Source organism: Choloepus didactylus, chromosome 10, assembly GCF_015220235.1.
Source record: "Choloepus didactylus isolate mChoDid1 chromosome 10, mChoDid1.pri, whole genome shotgun sequence".
Classification (NCBI taxonomy): Eukaryota; Metazoa; Chordata; class Mammalia; order Pilosa; family Megalonychidae; genus Choloepus; species Choloepus didactylus.
The window spans coordinates 6,792,420-6,809,940 of NC_051316.1; the positions used below are offsets into that span (position 1 = coordinate 6,792,420).

At 38.8% G+C, this 17,521-nt stretch overlaps 1 long non-coding RNA gene across 1 annotated transcript; it reads left to right on the forward strand.

Moving 5' to 3' along the window:
• Positions 1 to 4,022: 4,022 nt before the first annotated feature.
• LOC119505116 lies at positions 4,023 to 15,937 on the forward strand. Its single transcript, XR_005210679.1, has 3 exons — positions 4,023 to 4,533; positions 14,601 to 14,874; positions 15,302 to 15,937. It is a non-coding gene; the product is annotated as an uncharacterized LOC119505116 (long non-coding RNA).
• The last annotated feature ends 1,584 nt before the right edge of the window (positions 15,938 to 17,521 follow it).

Sequence of the window (17,521 nt, forward strand, 5' to 3'; positions counted from 1 at the left end):
CCCAAGTCCCCTTATTACATGTCTCTGGGCATGGCAGGGATTAACCACAGATGTGGCACATATATTGTTCCAGATCTGAAAGCAAGATTTTTCAAAGGTACAGTACTTCCCAATCAATCCCTTCCCAAATTTGCTGATGTCCAGGGCAGTATTCCCAAGTGGCACTGACTGTGACCATTTTTCTCATATCCCATGACATCAAGTGAACCTGTTCTGACTCTGTGCCTTCATGAGGTGGGAAGCCAACACATTTGAAGTGCTTTTACTTAATTCATTTTCTCACTGTGTTAAGATTCTTTAATATTCCTTTTCTTTAACAATTAGAAATTTATCAGTAAAAAAATATCAGTTTCTTTAATTATTCCTTTAATACTGCACATAAGAACAGAGACATTCCCTTATGTGTTCATAGGAACATTAACACAGTCATTAAATTAACATGGTGGTGGTAGAAATACGTCATCTAGGGGCCTGGTGCTTACCTCAACAATTACACAATCTTGTCCTACAGACCAAGAAAAATGATAATAGTAATAACAATGTTAGAAATGTAGAAAGGAACAAAACAAAAGGAGTGTCCAATCTCATATCAAGCATTGCATTTATTTTTCAGATATATTTATTCTCTTTCTATTGAATATATCTCAATTATTTCCTTTATCTGGATAAATTAGAAAACTGCTAAACCATCCTTTAAAACAATATTCCTCAAATTGAGTTTTTTTCCAGATGTTCTTCCTGATGAAATTGAGTTTATGAAATTTAAGCTGTATTGGTAGAAAGTTATTTGCCCTCATGGTGATTATTTTTTTAAATGAGAAGTTTCTTTCATTGTATTGAATTCATTTTAAACACATCTATAAGCTGCAACAGGAAACATACATCAAAAATCACCACCTTATAATTAAGCAAAGCAAAGTTTCAGAAAAGCAAATAGCCTGAAATAACTACTTTGCTTCCCCCATTGCACAAATTTGCATTAATGATTTATCTACCCTGCAGTTAATTAAAGATTTCTAATATTATAAAAACTACTCTTCCTACACTCCATGTATTTTCCTTGGGGTATTTTTTATTACTGCACAGTCCTATGTTTCCTTTTTCCCTCTCTTGTCATCTAGTTCTAGTTACACTCTTTCACATCCCTCATATCTACTTTCAAATAGAGGCTTCTCTGCTGAGTATTGTGTGCAGAATCAGCTACACACCTCACCAAGGGTTTCTGAGTCTTTCCCATTACTCCAAATAGTAATTCCTCTACCCAGGTCTGCCCAATATGCAAAAGGAAATCCCAAGTTAAGATACCTCAGAGAAGAAATCTCACTGGGGCTCAAAGCAGTGGAGGAGACACAGTCATCCTGGGTTCCCAAAGAGGCCTAGAACTTTGGCGTGTGCTTGGAATGTGGTGGGCACATGGGCAATCTATGCTGACCATTCCCTGGCTCACAATGATCATCAGTTTGTTAAGCAACAAGCCTCTAGCCCAATGGTTGCCCTGTGGTCTGAAAATGTAAGCAGCTCCCCAAGTGTGCAGGTAATGGTGTAGTTGCTGTGACCCATACAGTTTTGAGTAGGTGTATGGGGGTGCTTCTTCAGCACAGAGGATCACCTGCCTACTGGAGTGGTGGTGAGTTTTTGACTCTCCCATTATGATGCTATAGTTGCCCGCCCAAGGACAAAGTCCAGGTTGGTTTGTGGTAGATGGAGTTTTAATGAAGTGCCCCTGGCCAATATTGGGCCTGCCTTTCTTTTTCAATGGCCCAGAAATTACCATGGGATCCAAGGCATGTAGCTTAGCATCCTGGGTGCTCACTTAGCAGAGCTCACCATGAGGCATGCCCATGTGCAATCAATGAACCCCCTTAAAGTCAGAGAAATTTGGACAACTTTGATGTGTCTGTCCTGTCCACTGTTTATAGCTGGCATGAGGACTGGCTCATGGCTGTCTTAATGGTGGGATTCCTTGCTCTATTTTTGCTTGCCATGTTTCTCACTCTGGGCATAAATGCTGAGTGACAATCAAGGTGGTCCTGTGAAGCAGAGACTACATGATGAGGACTGGCTGAAATTTTTGTTGTTGAGTGGTTTGGAGGCATGATTGGGGACAGGGATGGAGACTCCCAGAGGGCAGTCATGATGGTGTACAGAGAATATTGTTTGTTGGTCCAGGAATTATCATTGCTCTTAGGGATATTCTTGATCTGGAAGCTAACATTCACTGGTTCTGACAGTGATAGTGATCCACAGGTAACTGTGAATACCCACCACAAGTTCCCCTTTTACACTGTGCTGGTCTTGCAAGGAATTAACCACAGATGTGGCACATATTTTGTTCCAGATCTGAAAGCAAGGTTATTAGCAAAGGAAGACTTCCCCAACCTCTCCATTCCTGAATTTGCTGATGCCCATGGGAGTAGGCCCAAGTGGCACTGACTGTGACCATTCTTCTCATATTCCATGAAAGCAGGTCAGTGTAGTCTCACCCTGATCTGTCCCTGTGTCTTCATGAAGAGGGAAACCAATTCATGTTAAGTTCATTTACTTAATTTATTTTTTACACCAAGTTATCATTGTTTCATATTCCTTGTATAAGGTTTTCTTTAACAATTGGAAATTTGTGTGTAAAAAATGTCAGTTTCTTTAATTATTCTTTTGGTATTTCACTTAAGATCAGAGTTATTCATTTACGTATTCACTGGAACATTACCATAATCATTAAATTATCCTGGTTGTAGTACTATTATCTCATCTAGGGGCCTGGTCCCCACCTCAACATTTACCCATTCATATCCTGTAGACCAAGCAAAATGTTAATAGTAATAATAATGATGGAAACATAGAAAGGAAAAAAATAAAAATAATGTCGAGTCTCATGTCAAACATTGCACTTCTTTATCTGGTATATTTATCCTCTTTTATCTGAATATATATCATTTATTTCCTTCATCTGGATAATTTAGAAAACTGCTGAACCACCCTTTTAAAGAATATTCTTCAAATTCTGTTTTTCTCAGTGATTCTTCTTGATGAACTTGAGTTTAAGTATTTTATGCAGGAAAAGTAGAAATTTTTCTGTCCTCATGGTGATTATTTTTTAAATGTGAAGTTTAATTTTTGTTTCTTTCATTGTATTGAATTCATTTTAAACATAATGTATAAGCTACAACAACACACAGACATCCAATTCACCACCTTGTAATAAAACAAAGCAAAGTTTCAGAAAAGCAAATAACCTGAAATAAGTACTTTGCTTCCACCATTGCACAAGTTTGCATTAATGGGTTATATACAAGGAGATTGATTAAAGATTTATAATATTATAAACAATACTCCTCATATAGTCCCAGTATTTTCCTTGGGGTCTTGTTTATTGCTACACAGTCCTTTGTTTCTTTTTGTCACCCTCTTGTCATCTAGTTCCAGTTACACTTCTTCACATCCCTCACATCTACTTTCAAATACAGTCTTCTCTACTGAGCCTTGTGTGTGGAATCAGCTACACACCACACCAAGTTTTTCTGAAAATTTCCCATTACAACAATTAGGATTACATTTACCCAGGTGTGCCCAATATACAGCAGGAAATCCCAAGTTATGAAACCTCAGCAAAGAAATCTCACTTGGGCTATAAACTTTGTTGAAGGTAGAATCAGCCCATCTTCAAAACGTGGGCTAGAATTCTGGCAGGTGCTTGGAATGTGCATTTGCAAGTTATGCTGACCCTCACCTGCCTCACAATGAGCATCACTTTGCTAAGCATCATGCCTCTCTTTCCAGGAATGCCCTGTGTTCTTAAATTTATAGGTGTTCCCCAAGAGTGCAGTTGATTGTGGAGATGTTGTGGTCCCTGAAGTTTGGAATAGGTATATGAGGATGCTTCTGCAGCACGGAGGATCACCTACACCCCTTATGGATGATGAGCTTTTGACTCTCCCACGTGGATCCTATACTGGAAAACCCAAGGGCAATTTCCAGGTTGTTGTGGAATAGGTGGAGCTTTAATGAAGACCCCTGGCCAAGCTTGGGCCTGCCTTAATTTTCAATATCATGGAAATTACTGCTGTGTCTCATACATACAGCTTAGCATCCCGGATGCTCACTTACCAGAGCTCAACATGGGACATTCCCATGTGCAGGCAATGAATGCCCTTGAAGTCAGGGAAATTTATACAACTTGGATGCATCTGCCCTTTCCACTGTTTATACCTGACATGAAGATAGGCTCATGGCTGTCTTTGTGGTGACATCTCTTACTTCATTTGTGTTTGCCAGATGTCTCATTCTGGGCCTAAACCCTGAGTGACATTCAATGTGGTCTTTTGATTCATAGACCACATGATGAAGACTGATTTTTTTAGAGTTGTGTGGGTTGGAGGCATTATTGGGGACAGGGTTGGAGACTCCTAATTGGGAAGCTGATGGTGGACACTGAATATTGTTTGTTTCTTGGTCCAGGAATTATCATTGCCCTGAGGGAAATCCCTGTTCTGGGAGCCAACATAACCTGGCTCTGACAGTGAGAATGATCCACAGGTAACTGTGAATGTCCATCCCAAGTTCCCCTTTCATATGGTGCTGGGCTTGGGAGAGATTAGCCACAGATGTGACATATATTTTGTTCCAGATCTGAAAGCAAGGTTATTAACAAAGGAAGGTTAACAACCTCTCTGTTCCCCAATTTGCTGATGCCCAAGGGAGTAGGCCCAAGTGGCACTGACTGTGACCATTCTCATATCCCATGAAAGCATGTCAGTGTAATCTCACCCTGATCTGGCCCTGTGCCTTCATGAAAAGTGAAACCAACTCATGTGAAGATGATTATTCCATTTATATTTTCACCTACTTAACATTGGTTCATGTTCCTTGTATAACATTTTCCTTAACCATTAGAAATTTTTGTGTAAAGAAATGTCAGTCACTTTAATTATTCTGGTGGCATTTCATGTAAGAACAGAGACATTCTCTCCTGTATTCACGGGAATATTACCACAATCATTAATTTAACTTTGTTGTAGTACTGGTATCACATCTAGGGGTCTGGTTCACACCTCAATTACACAATAATGTCCTATAGACCAAGAAAAATGTTAATAGTAATAATAATAATGATAGAAATGATGAAAGACAACATAAAAACAGTGTCCTGTCTCATATCAAACAGCATTTCCTATTCAGGTACATTTTTCTCTTTCTTTTCAATATATCTCATTTCTTTCCTTCATCTGTACATTAGAAAACAGCTGAACCTCCTTTTAAAGAATATTCCTCAAATTGTGTCTTTTTACCAACGTTTTTCCTGATGAAATTGAGTTAATAAATTTTAGGCTGGAATGGCAGGAAATTATAGTGCCCTTAGGGTGTTTATTTGTTAAATGTTAAGTTTATTTTTATTTCATTGTATTGATTTTATTTTAAACTTTATGTATAAACTAAAACAACACACACATGTCAACAATCTCCACCTTATAAAAAAAATGCAATGTTTCAGAAAATCAAATAACCTGAAATTACTACTTTGCTTCAAGCATTGTCCAAGTTTTCATTAATGGGTTGTCTTCAAAGCAGTTGATTAAACTTTTGTAATATTACAAATTGTATTCTTCATACCATCCATTTATTCTCTTAGGGGTCTTGTTTATTGCTTCACAGTCCTATATTTCTTACTTCCCTCTTTTGTCATCTTCTTTCAATTACACTACTTCACATCCCTCATATTCACTTTCAAATACAGGCTTCTCTGCTGACCCTTGTGTCCTGAATCAACTGCACACCACATCAAGTGTTTCTGAATCTTTCCCAATTCTCCAAATAGGAATCCCTGTACCCAGGTGTTCCCAACATACAGCAGGAAATCCCAAGTTAAGAAACCTCAGGGGGGGATGGGCAAGATGGCAGACTGGTGAGCTGTATGTTTTAGTTACTCCTCCAGGAAAGTAGGTAAAAAGCCAGGAACTGCGTGGACTGGACACCACAGAGCAATCTGTCTTTGGGCATACTTCATACAACACTCATGAAAACGTGGAACTGCTGAGATCAGCGAAATCTGTAAGTTTTTGCGGCCAGGGGACCCGCGCCCCTCCCTGCCAGGCTCAGTCCCGGGGGAGGAGGGGCTGTCAGCTCCAGGAAGGAGAAGGGAGAATTGCAGTGGCTGCTCTTACCGGAAACTCATTCTACTGATTCAAACTCCAACCATAGATAGACTGAGGCCAGACACCAGAGACTCTGAGAGCAGCCAGCCCAGCAGAGAGGAGACAGGCATAGAAAAAAAACAACACAAAAAACTCCAAAATAAAAGCAGAGGATTTTTGGAGTTCTGGTGAACACAGAAAGGGGAAGGGCGGAGATCAGGCCTTGAGGCGCATTTGCAAATCCCGAAGCAAGGCTGATCTCTCTGCCCTGGGCACCTTTCCTTAATGGCCCTGGTTGCTTTGTCGATTAGCATTTCAATAACCCATTAGATCTCTGAGGAGGGCCGTTTTTTTTTTTTTTTTTTTAAATCCTTTTTGCTTTTTCTAAAACAATTACTCTAAGAAGCTCAATACAGAAAGCTTCAAAGAATTGAAATTTGGGCACGTCAAGTCAAGAGCAGAACTAAGAGAGCTCTGAGACAAAAGGCAATAATCCAGTGGCTGAGAAAATTCACTAAACAACACAACTCCCCAAGAAAAGGGGGGTGTCCGCTCACAGCCACCATCCTGGTGGACAGGAAACACTCCTGCCCATCGCCAGCCCCATAGCCCAGAGCTGCCCCAGACAACCCAGTGTGACGGAAGTGCTTCAAATAACAGGCACACACCACAAAACTGGGCGTGGACATTAGCCTACCCTGCAACCTCAGCTGAATGTCCCAGAGCTGGGAAGGGGGAGCAGTGTGAATTAACAGAGCCCCATTCAGCCATCATTTGAGCAGACTGGGAGCCTCCCAACACAGCCCAGCAGCCCAGAACTGCCCTGGGGGGACGGCACTCACCTGCGACATAGCACAGTCATCCCTCAACAGAGGACCCGGGGTGCACAGCCTGGAAGAGGGGCCCACTTGCAAGTCTCAGGAGCCATACGCCAATACCAAAGACTTGTGGGTCAGTGGCAGAGACAAACTGTGGCAGGACTGAACTGAAGGATTAGACTATTGCAGTAGCTTTAAAACTCTAGGATCATCAGGGAGATTTGATTGTTAGGGCCACCCCCCCTCCCCCACTGCCCAGAAACACGCCCCACATACAGGGCAGGCAACACCAACTACACACGCAAGCTTGGGACACCAATTGGGCCCCACAAGACTCACTCCCCCACTCACCAAAAAGGCTAAGCAGGGGAGATCTGGCTTGTGGAGAACGGGTGGCTCGTGGACGCCACCTGCTGGTTAGTTAGAGAAAGTGTACTCCACGAAGCTGTAGATCTGATAAATTAGAGATAAGGACTTCAACTGGTCTACAAACCCTAAAAGAACCCTATCAAGGTCAGCAAATGCCACGAGGCCAAAAACAACAGAAAATTATAAAGCATATGAAAAAACCAGACGATATGGATAACCCAAGCCCAAGCACCCAAATCAAAAGACCAGAAGAGACACACCTAGAGCAGCTACTCAAAGAACTAAAGATGAACAATGAGACCCTAGTACGGGATATGAAGGAAATCAAGAAGACCCTAGAAGAGCATAAAGAAGACATTGCAAGACTAAATAAAAAAATGGATGATCTTATGGAAATTAAAGAAACTGTTGACCAAATTAAAAAGATTCTGGACACTCATAGTACAAGACTAGAGGAAGTTGAACAACGAATCAGTGACCTGGAAGATGACAGAATGGAAAATGAAAACATAAAAGAAAGAATGGGGAAAAAAAATTGAAAAACTCGAAATGGACCTCAGGGATATGATAGATAATATGAAACGTCCGAATATAAGACTCATTGGTGTCCCAGAAGGGGAAGAAAAGGGTAAAGGTCTAGGAAGAGTATTCAAAGAAATTGTTGGGGAAAACTTCCCAAATCTTCTAAACAACATAAATACACAAATCATAAATGCTCAGCGAACTCCAAATAGAATAAATCCAAAAAAACCCACTCCGAGACATATACTGATCACACTGTCAAACATAGAAGAGAAGGAGCAAGTTCTGAAAGCAGCAAGAGAAAAGCAATTCACCACATACAAAGGAAACAGCATAAGACTAAGTAGTGACTACTCAGCAGCCACCATGGAGGCGAGAAGGCAGTGGCACGATATATTTAAAATTCTGAGTGAGAGGAATTTCCAGCCAAGATTACTTTATCCAGCAAAGCTCTCCTTCAAATTTGAGGGAGAGCTTAAATTTTTCACAGACAAAGAAATGCTGAGAGAATTTGCTAACAAGAGACCTGCCCTACTGGAGATACTAAGGGAGCCCTACAGACAGAGAAACAAAGACAGGACAGAGAGACTTGGAGAAAGGTTCAGTACTAAAGAGATTCGGTATGGGTACAATAAAGGATATTAATAGAGAGAGGGAAAAATATGGCAAACATAATCCAAAGGATAAGATGGCCGATTCAAGAAATGCCTTCACGGTTTTAACATTGAATGTAAATGGATTAAACTCCCCAATTAAAAGATATAGATTCGCAGAATGGATCAAAAAAAATGAACCATCAATATGTTGCATACAAGAGACTCATCTTAGACACAGGGACACAAAGAAACTGAAAGTGAAAGGATGGAAAAAAATATTTCATGCAAGCTACAGCCAAAAGAAAGCAGGTGTAGCAATATTAATCTCAGATAAAATAGACTTCAAATGCAGGGATGTTTTGAGAGACAAAGAAGGCCACTACATACTAATAAAAGGGGCAATTCAGCAAGAAGAAATAACAATCGTAAATGTCTATGCACCCAATCAAGGTGCCACAAAATACATGAGAGAAACATTGGCAAAACTAAAGGAAGCAATTGATGTTTCCACAATAATTGTGGGAGACTTCAACACATCACTCTCTCCTATAGATAGATCAACCAGACAGAAGACCAATAAGGAAATTGAAAACCTAAACAATCTGATAAATGAATTGGATTTAACAGACATCTACAGGACATTACATCCCAAATCAACAGGATACACATACTTTTCTAGTGCTCACGGAACTTTCTCCAGAATAGATCATATGCTGGGACATAAAACAAGCCTCAATAAATTTAAAAAGATTGAAATTATTCAAAGCACATTCTCTGACCACAATGGAATACAATTAGAAGTCAATAACCATCAGAGACTTAGAAAATTCACAAATACCTGGAGGTTAAACAACACACTCCTAAACAATCAGTGGGTTAAAGAAGAAATAGCAAGAGAAATTGCTAAATATATAGAGACGAATGAAAATGAGAACACAACATACCAAAACCTATGGGATGCAGCAAAAGCAGTGCTAAGGGGGAAATTTATAGCACTAAACGCATATATTAAAAAGGAAGAAAGAGCCAAAATCAAAGAACTAATGGATCAACTGAAGAAGCTAGAAAATGAACAGCAAACCAATCCTAAACCAAGTACAAGAAAAGAAATAACAAGGATTAAAGCAGAAATAAATGACATAGAGAACAAAAAAACAATAGAAAGGATAAATATCACCAAAAGTTGGTTCTTTGAGAAGATCAACAAGATTGACAAGCCCCTAGCTAGACTGACAAAATCAAAAAGAGAGAAGACCCAAATAAACAAAATAATGAATGAAAAAGGTGACATAACTGCAGATCCTGAAGAAATTAAAAAATTATAAGAGGATATTATGAACAACTGTATGGCAACAAACTGGATAATGTAGAAGAAATGGACAATTTCCTGGAAACATATGAACAACCTAGACTGACCAGAGAAGAAATAGAAGACCTCAACCAACCCATCACAAGCAAAGAGATCCAATCAGTCATCAAAAATCTTCCCACAAATAAATGCCCAGGGCCAGATGGCTTCACAGGGGAATTCTACCAAACTTTCCAGAAAGAACTGACACCAATCTTACTCAAACTCTTTCAAAACATTGAAAAAAATGGAACACTACCTAACTCATTTTATGAAGCTAACATCAATCTAATACCAAAACCAGGCAAAGATGCTACAAAAAAGGAAAACTACCGGCCAATCTCCCTAATGAATATAGATGCAAAAATCCTCAACAAAATACTTGCAAATCGAATCCAAAGACACATTAAAAAAATCATACACCATGACCAAGTGGGGTTCATTCCAGGCATGCAAGGATGGTTCAACATAAGAAAAACAATCAATGTATTACAACACATTAAAAACTCGAAAGGGAAAAATCAATTGATCATCTCAATAGATGCTGAAAAAGCATTTGACAAAATCCAACATCCGTTTTTGATAAAAACACTTCAAAAGGTAGGAATTGAAGGAAACTTCCTCAACATGATAAAGAGCATATATGAAAAACCCACAGCCAGCATAGTACTCAATGGTGAGAGACTGAAAGCCTTCCCTCTAAGATCAGGAACAAGACAAGGATGCCCGCTGTCACCACTGTTATTCAACATTGTGCTGGAAGTGCTAGCCAGGGCAATCCGGCAAGACAAAGAAATAAAAGGCATCCAAATTGGAAAAGAAGAAGTAAAACTGTCATTGTTTGCAGATGATATGATCTTATATCTAGAAAACCCTGAGAAATCAACGATACACCTACTAGAGCTAATAAACAAATTTAGCAAAGTAGCGGGATACAAGATTAATGCACATAAGTCAGTAATGTTTCTATATGCTAGAAATGAACAAACTGAAGAGACACTCAAGAAAAAGATACCATTTTCAATAGCAACTAAAAAAATCAAGTACCTAGGAATCAACTTAACCAAAGATGTAAAAGACCTATACAAAGAAAACTACATAACTCTACTAAAAGAAATAGAAGGGGACCTTAAAAGATGGAAAAATATTCCATGTTCATGGATAGGAAGGCTAAATGTCATTAAGATGTCAATTCTACCCAAACTCATCTACAGATTCAATGCAATCCCAATCAAAATTCCAACAACCTACTGTGCAGACTTGGAAAAGCTAGTTATCAAATTTATTTGGAAAGGGAAGATGCCTCGAATTGCTAAAGACACTCTAAAAAAGAAAAACGAAGTGGGAGGACTTACACTCCCTGACTTTGAAGCTTATTATAAAGCCACAGTTGCCAAAACAGCATGGTACTGGCACAAAGATAGACATATAGATCAATGGAATCGAATTGAGAATTCAGAGATAGACCCTCAGATCTATGGCCGACTGATCTTTGATAAGGCCCCCAAAGTCACCGAACTGAGCCATAATGGTCTTTTCAACAAATGGGGCTGGGAGAGTTGGATATCCATATCCAAAAGAATGAAAGAGGACCCCTACCTCACCCCCTACACAAAAATTAACTCAAAATGGACCAAAGATCTCAATATAAAAGAAAGTACCATTAAACTCCTAGAAGATAATGTAGGAAAACATCTTCAAGACCTTGTATTAGGAGGCCACTTCCTAGACTTTACACCCAAAGCACAAGCAACAAAAGAGAAAATAGATAAATGGGAACTCCTCAAGCTTAGAAGTTTCTGCACCTCAAAGGAATTTCTCAAAAAGGTAAAGAGGCAGCCAACTCAATGGGAAAAAATTTTTGGAAACCATGTATCTGACAAAAGACTGATATCTTGCATATACAAAGAAATCCTACAACTCAATGACAATAGTACAGACAGCCCAATTATAAAATGGGCAAAAGATATGAAAAGACAGTTCTCTGAAGAGGAAATACAAATGGCCAAGAAACACATGAAAAAATGTTCAGCTTCACTAGCTATTAGAGAGATGCAAATTAAGACCACAATGAGATACCATCTAACACCGGTTAGAACGGCTGCCATTAAACAAACAGGAAACTACAAATGCTGGAGGGGATGTGGAGAAATTGGAACTCTTATTCATTGTTGGTGGGACTGTATAATGGTTCAGCCACTCTGGAAGTCAGTCTGGCAGTTCCTTAGAAAACTAGAGATAGAGCTACCATTCGATCCAGCGATTGCACTTCTCGGGATATACCCGGAAGATCGGAAAGCAGTGACACGAACAGATATCTGCACGCCAATGTTCATAGCAGCATTATTCACAATTGCCAAGAGATGGAAACAACCCAAATGTCCATCAACAGATGAGTGGATAAATAAAATGTGGTATATACACACGATGGAATACTACGCGGCAGTAAGAAGGAACGATCTGGTGAAACATATGACAACATGGATGAACCTTGAAGACATAATGCTGAGCGAAATAAGCCAGGCACAAAAAGAGAAATATTATATGCTACCACTAATGTGAACTTTGAAAAATGTAAAACAAATGGTTTATAATGTAGAATGTAGGGGAACTAGCAGTAGAGAGCAATTAAGGAAGGGGGAACAATAATCCAAGAAGAACAGATAAGCTATTTAACGTTCTGGGGATGCCCAGAAATGACTATGGTCTGTTAATTTCTGATGGATGTAGTAGGAACAAGTTCACTGAAATGTTGCTATAGTATGTAACTTTCTTGGGGTAAAGTAGGAACATGTTGGAAGTTAAGCAGTTATCTTAGGTTAGTTGTCTTGTTCTTACTCCCTTGCTATGGTCTCTTTGAAATGTTCTTTTATTGTATGTTTGTTTTCTTTTTAACTTTTTTTTTCATACAGTTGATTTGAAAAAAGAAGGGAAAGTTAAAAAAAAGAAAAAAAGAAAAAAGACAAACAAGGAAAAAAAAAAAAAAAAAAAAAAACGATGTAGTGCCCCCTTGAGGAGCCTGTGGAGAATGCAGGGGTATTCGCCTACCCCACCTCCATGGTTGCTAACATGACCACAGACATAGGGGACTGGTGGTTTGATGGGTTGAGCCCTCTACCATAAGTTTTACCCTTGGGAAGACGGTTGCTGCAAAGGAGAGGCTAGGCCTCCCTGTATTTGTGCCTAAGAGTCTCCTCCTGAATGCCTCTTTGTTGCTCAGATGTGGCCCTCTCTCTCTGGCTAAGCCAACTTGAAAGGTGAAATCACTGCCCTCCCCCCTACGTGGGATCAGACACCCAGGGAAGTGAATCTCCCTGACAACGTGGAATATGACTCCCGGGGAGGAATGTAGACCCGGCATCGTGGGATGGAGAACATCTTCTTGACCAAAAGGGGGATGTGAAAGGAAATGAAATAAGCTTCAGTGGCAGAGAGATTCCAAAACGAGCCGAGAGATCACTCTGGTGGGCACTCTTACGCACACTTTAGACAACCTTTTTTAGGTTCTAAAGAATTGGGGTAGCTGGTGGTGGATACCTGAAACTATTAAACTACAACCCAGAACCCATGAATCTCGAAGACAGTTGTATAAAAATGTAGCTTATGAGGGGTGACAGTGGGATTGGGAATGCCATAAGGACCAAACTCCACTTTGTCTAGTTTATGGGTCGATGTGTAGAAAAGTAGGGGAAGCAAACAAACAGACAAAGGTACCTAGTGTTCTTTTTTACTTCAATTGCTCTTTTTCACTCTAATTATTATTCTTGTTATTTTTGTGTGTGTGCTAATGAAGGTGTCAGGGATTGATTTAGGTGATGAATGTACAACTATATAATGGTACTGTAAACAATCGAAAGTACAATTTGTTTTGTATGACTGCGTGGTATGTGAATATATCTCAATAAAATGATGATTAAAAAATAAAAAAAAATAAAAAAAAAAAATAAAAAAAAATAAAAAAAAAAAAAAAAGAAACCTCAGGGAAGAAATCTCACTGGGTCTCAAGCCTGTGGAGGAGACAGAGTCAGCCCAGGTACCAAAGTGGCCTACAATTCTGGCAGGTGCTTGGAATGCACATGTGCAAATTATTCTCACTCTCACCTGCCTCACATTGAACATCAGGTTGCTAAGTGACAGTTCTGTAACCCAATGGCTGCCCTGAGGTATACAAACTTATGTTGCATCCCAAGTGTGCAGGAGATTGTGGAGGTGTTGTGGCCTGTGGAGTCTGAGGATTGTATATGGGGTGTTTCTGCAGCTCACAGTATCACCTTTATACCAGCTGGATGGTGAGCTTTTGACTCTCCCAGGATGATCCTATACTGGAAGGTCAAATTCCAGGTTGGAGTGCCATAAATGGTGCTTTAAGTGACGTGTCCTTGGTAAAGCATGTGCCTGCCTAACTTTTTCAATGGCACAAAATTTACCACTATATATAAGGCATGGAGCTTAGCATCCTGGGTGCTCAATTACTAGAACTCACCATGAGGCATGCCCATGTGCAGTGTGTGAACCTGCTTGAAGTCATGGAAGCTTTGGACACCTGGGATGCATTTGTCAAGTCCCCAGTTTCTAGCTGACATGAGGTTGGTTCATGGCTGTCTTACTATTGGGATTTCATGCTCTGTGCTTGACAGATGTCTCACTCTGGGTCTAAATATGAGTGACAAAGGGTTCCTGTTATGCAGAGCCAACATGATGATGACCAGCTGTTGTTTTAGAGTTGAGTGGCTTGGAGGAATGACTGGGGACAGGGATGGAGACTCACAGAGTGCAGGCATGATGGTGTACACTGAATATTGTTTGCTTCTTGGTCCAGGAATTACCACTGTGCTGAGGAAAGTCCCTGATCTGGGAGCCAGCGTATCCTGGCCCTGACAGTGAGTGTGCTCCCCAGGAAACTGTGAATGCCCACCCCAAGTCCCCCTTGGAGAGATGAACCACAAATGTGTCACCTTTTTTCCAGTGCTGAACAGAAGTTCAGTGCCAAAGAAGAATACTTCCCCAACCTGTTTGATCACAAATGCTTTGATGCCCAAGGGTGCAGACCCATATGGCACTGTGACCATTCTTCTCTTCTCCCATGAAAGCAGGTCAGTGGATTCTTGTCCTGGTCTGACCCTGTGCTTTCATGAAAAGGGTAACCATCTCATCTGATGTTGGTTTATGTTATTTTTTTCACCAAGTTAACATTGGTTCATATTCTTTGTATAATAACCCTTGCTTTAACCCATGGAAATTAATGTGTAAAGGACATGTCTGTTTCTTTAATTATTCTTGTGACATTTCACCTAAGAACAAAGATATTCTGTTCTGTATTCACAGGAACATTATCAAAATCATTAAATTAAACTTGGTATTGTACCATTATCTCAAATAGAGGCCTTGTGCACACCCAACAAATACCCAATATTGTCCTGTAGAACAAACAAAATGTTAATATTAATAATAATGATGGAAATGAAGAAAGACAAAAAAACAGTGTCCAGTCTCACATCAAATATTCCATTTTGTTTTCAGGTATATTTATAGTATTTCAACTGAATATATATCATTTATTTCCTTCATCTGGACATATTTGAAAGCTGCTGAACCATCCTCTTAAAGAATTTTCTTCAAACTGTGTTTATCCAGTGTTTCTTCATGATGAGATTGAGTTTATGAATTTCAGGCAGGTATGGAAGAAAATTATTTGCCTTCAAGTTGTTTTTTTAAAATGATTTTTTAATTTTTATTTTTTTATGTATTTATTTTATTTTAAACTTTATAAACTAAAACAATGCACAAACCTCAAATATCACCATCTTATAACAAAACAAAGCAAAGTTTCAGAAAGTCAAATAATCTGAAATAACCACTTTGCTTCCATCATTGTCCAAGTTTGCATTAATGTGCTACCTTCTATCCAGTTTATTCAAGATTTGTAATATTATAAACTGTACTCTTCATACCATCCATGTGTTTTCTTAAGGGTCTTGTTTATTGCTGCACAGTCTTGTGTTTCTTATTTCCCTTTCTTGTCATCTAGTTCCAATTAGACTACTTTGTATCCCTCATATCCACTTTCAAATATTGCCTCCTCTTCTGAAATTTTTTTGTAATTAAAATTTTTATAAATTTTCCCCCTTATTTTTCAAGGTTTCTAAATATCCTTCCAGAAGTAAGTGAGTGAAATGGTAAGGAAATTACAAAATTATACATATTTTTTCCTGTATTAACACATAAAGTAAATAGTACTTTTGTTAGTAAAAATGTGACATTTATAATACAGAAAGGTATCACTGAAACTGGTTATTATTATCCCTCTCAAAGGCCTGACTTACAATTTGAAATATAGCTTAAATTAATTATTTTACAAATTTATTTCCAGATTACATCGTACTTATATATTATAAAATAAATTATGTAGATTTTCAATAGTTCCTAAATTGTTGATAGATATTTTATATTAATGACAAAAAATAAGCCACAAAACTCTAAAACCTCTTGTTTTATTAATATGTTTTCCAGGTTTTTATGCAAACATGTAGTTATGTATTATAGTCTGAAAAATTGCAATATATAACTATGAAATAGCATTCAAATATACTTCAAATATGGTACTCATCCTTTATCATTCAAGTATTTGTTGTGCTTTCCTATAGTATATTAAAAGTTAATGTTCATATTTTTTATAATTCATTTTTATTGAGATATATTCACATACCCTGCACTCATACAAAACAAAGTGTACATTTGTTTGTTTACAGTACCATTATATAGTTGTGCATTCATCACCAAAATTAATTTTTGATATTTTCATTACCACACACACAAAAATAGTAAGAATAAAAATTAAAGTGAAAAGAACAATTAAATTAAAAAGAACACTGTGTGCCTTTTTTTCTTCCCCCATTGATCTTCTCATCCATCCATAAACTAGACAAAGGGGAGTGTGGTCCATGTGGTTTTCCCAATCACATTGTCACCCCTCATAAGCTACTCTTTTATACAATTGTCTTCAAGATTCATGGGTTCTGGGTGGTAGCATGATAGTTTCAGGTATTTACTGCTAGCTATTCCAATTCATTAGAACCTAAAAAGGGTTATCTATATTGTGCACGAGAGTGCCCACCAGAGTGACCTCTTGGCTTCTTTTGGAATCTCTCTGCCACTGAAGCTTATTTCATTTCCTTTCATATCTCCCTTTTGGTCAAGAAGATGTCCTCCAGCCCATGATGCCAGGACTAGATTCCTCCTTGGGAGTCATATTCCATGTTGCCAGGGAGACTCACTCCCCTGGGTGTCAGATGTCATGTAGGGAGGAGGGCAGTGATTTCACCTGCCAAGGTGGCTTTGCTAGAGAGGGCCACATCTGAGAAAAAAGAGGTATTTGGGATGAGGCACTTAGACAGAATGGTAGGGAGGCCTAGCCTCTCCTTTGCAGCAACAGCCTTCCCAAGGGCAAGTACTGTGGTAGAGGGCTCAGCCCATCAAACCACCAGTCCCCTATGTCCTTGAGCACATCACCAAAATTCAAGGTGGGGAAACCCAAAACCCCTGTATTCTCTATCAGCTCCTCAATGGGCCCTGCATAATTTTTCATTTTTTAATTAACTGTTTTTTAAATCAACTCTATCAAAAAATTAAAAAAAAACATATGATAAAAAAACATTTCAAACAAACCACAACAAGGGAGTAATAAAACACAACTAACCTAAGTTAACAACTTTTCTTCCAACATGTTCATACTCTATCCCA